This window comes from Taeniopygia guttata, chromosome Z, assembly GCF_048771995.1.
Source record: "Taeniopygia guttata chromosome Z, bTaeGut7.mat, whole genome shotgun sequence".
NCBI classification, from domain to species: Eukaryota; Metazoa; Chordata; class Aves; order Passeriformes; family Estrildidae; genus Taeniopygia; species Taeniopygia guttata.
In genome coordinates this window covers 63,045,466-63,048,383 of record NC_133063.1, presented here as the reverse complement: position 1 = coordinate 63,048,383, position 2,918 = coordinate 63,045,466, and positions in this window count along the sequence as shown.

Genomic DNA, 2,918 nt, shown 5'->3' with positions numbered 1-2,918 from the left:
TTTTTAAAAAAACTTCACTCTGAATTTCACCAGAGGAAAATTAAACTCCTTTATATTTCCTTATTGGGTCATACCATACTCCAAGGAACCAAATTGTTTTGAAGGGAAATTGAGCATAATAATTACAGCACAATAAATATTCATTCATATTCAATAAAAAATAATTCACTGTGGAATGAGTTTATGAGTTCTACATATATCAAGAATAAAACAGATTCCAGCTAATGGCATGTAACAAGAAACCAAATAATAGATCCATTTCTTTGGGGGTTATACTTTGGAGGTTTACTTACTTAAAAATAAAATATCATTACATATAAAATATAAAAGGTTTTAGAGAGCTTTTAGAGATAACCTTTAGAACCTCCTAATAAAGGTTTCTTCACAATATGAATTTGCCACTTGCAAATATGTGTTATGTTAGCAATTTCAATTTCATAATAGCCCACAGTTTTCCCCAGACTTCTTGTCATATTCAGTGTGGCATGTGGCAACTTGAACTTGCTTAACAGTTCAGTAGCCTGTGTTGCACTATTGATCCATGCATGCAGTTAATTTTATGTTCGCTGATGATAGTAATTACTTTACATTAATTGAAATAATTTGTTTCCTTGTAACTCTTTCAAATCCCATGGTACTTACTTTAAAAATATTAATAAATATGCATACATCTGCATTGGATAAAAGTCTTGAAAGTATAGAGAACAAAACTACTGAAGGCAAATTTAACCTATCTCCTAACTACAGGGGCTAAACCAGCTAGGTAAACTGAGACATCTTAGTAACGCTGGGATGCATCATGCTTTCAAGTCCCACTGGACACTTCATTCATTTCAGTTTCATTTATTTCAGTGTGAGCACTTCATAAAAAATCAAGATTGAAGGAAAGACTGTGGTAAGAATGTCACAGGAGTGGGTACTTCTATTTGCTGGTTATGTGAGATAAGTGTAGAATTGCCCTTCAGCTTCCTGAAAATTTCAGCCTTGAGATATATTTTGAAAGAGATCTATATGCAGACAAAATTAAAACTGTTTAAGTATGAACACTGAATTTATTTTAAAATATACGTTTTAGAGAGATGAATACTATTAAATACTGGAAATTATCAGTAAGGCAAAATGAATGCCTGGTATGTAGTCCTCATACCTGGTTGAATACCATCTCAGAAAGAAATAGTATTATATCAGAAGGGACAAATCTAGAAAATTACTACTTTCTCACATTTAAAAATAAGTTATAAGACTTCTACTAGGGAACATTTTACACTGCCATAACATTACTTTTTAATTATTAATTTATAATTTTCTAAATTAAAAAGCATATTACACTTCAGGCAGCTAAATAACATCACAAAACAGTCTTACTTATTTCCTAACAAAATCATTCTGAATGTTAAGACTTTGATGTTTACTTAAAATAAAGTATTTGAAGCCATAAAAGATGTGGGATCTCTCTATCTGAGATTATGCTTAGATGTATGAGTTATTCGACATCACTAGAACTATTTGAATAAACCTCAAAAAATTTAAGTATTTCCAGTTTTCTACCACATGAAAAATAAACACACAAAGAAACATCAACTAAAATTCTGAGTGCTTGAAAGTCTGACAGGACATGTGCATGCAGCTGACTGTTCTAGAAAGATTCCTTTCAGTTTTTCTTGCATACTTTGTCCCGTTAATATTTGCCACCAGTTGTGGAGATGTTCCTCATGGAGTAAAAATATTTTTCTTCTTCTCTTGGATTTGAATGAATGCTATGTGTGAATCACCTGTTGAAGGTAAATGGGCCTCTCTCGAAGTTATTAAGTTATATTTTCACTACAACTAGGAGAAAGACAAAGCATACTAAAAATTCTTGTTTTGGCACATGGAAGTGCCAGTGATTCTGCCTCCTTCCTATTCCAGTATGTATATAGGTCAAGCTCAACTGTATTTCTAAGTTTTGAACAAAAATTAACCTTCTCATTTCAAACTTAATGACAAAATGGAAAAATTGATTGTATGTGATGTTGTTGGTTTTCTATCCTATAAACTCAAATCACAGAACAGTATCACATAACACCTTAGAAACTTGGCAAAATTAACTAGAAGAGTTTTAATTTTTTGTTCTACTCTTTGTTATCTTAATTGTATTGTTTTTAATGCAGTAGGTGGCCAGAAGAGGTGAGTGAGTGAGTGAGTGAGTGAGTGAGTGAGTGAGTGAGTGAGTGAGTGAGTGAGTGAGTGACTTGCAGTAAGGCAACTAAGATTATTTTAGCAGCACAACTGATGAACTATATTTAACCTTCTGGTTTACTCCTGCAATAGTCAGGAAGTATTTTCTGATCTTTATTGTTGCTTCACACACCCAGTCATTCACTCAAGCCATTTATCTAATTGTGAATTTTATTACTCTTCTGTTGTGTAGAGTCTCAAAAAGAGCAGATGTTCCTTACTGGTAGGGGAACCAAAATTCATTTTTTAAACAGACAGACAAAATCCATAAAGCAGCAGTAGACATTTGAAGCACTTTTACAAGTGAATGTGATCCTAGCAGAAAAGGTAAAAAAATCTCACAGCATCTGGCTCTGCAGAAGATACCAAATGTGGCAGTCCTAGTTTCAAAAAAGAATTTCTGTAGGCACATGAAATAATAAATGTTTACCCAAAACACAGAAACAGGGCAATGCTATTCTTTTTCTCCATGTGACTCTTCTGAGTTCTGTCTTAAATGTGCCTGCAGGTGGAATACCTCCAGCTGTAATCTGGACAAATATCTCCAGCTACTTGGAACCAACTTCCACTTAGGAGGCTTCAAAAAAACCTGTTTTTTCAGAAAGAGGTGATGATTTCCTTTGCTATTAATCTAGTTTTAGCTTGTGCTGTAGTAGAGTATCAGGATATGACAGACCAGCATAATTTCTTTCTAGTATGAA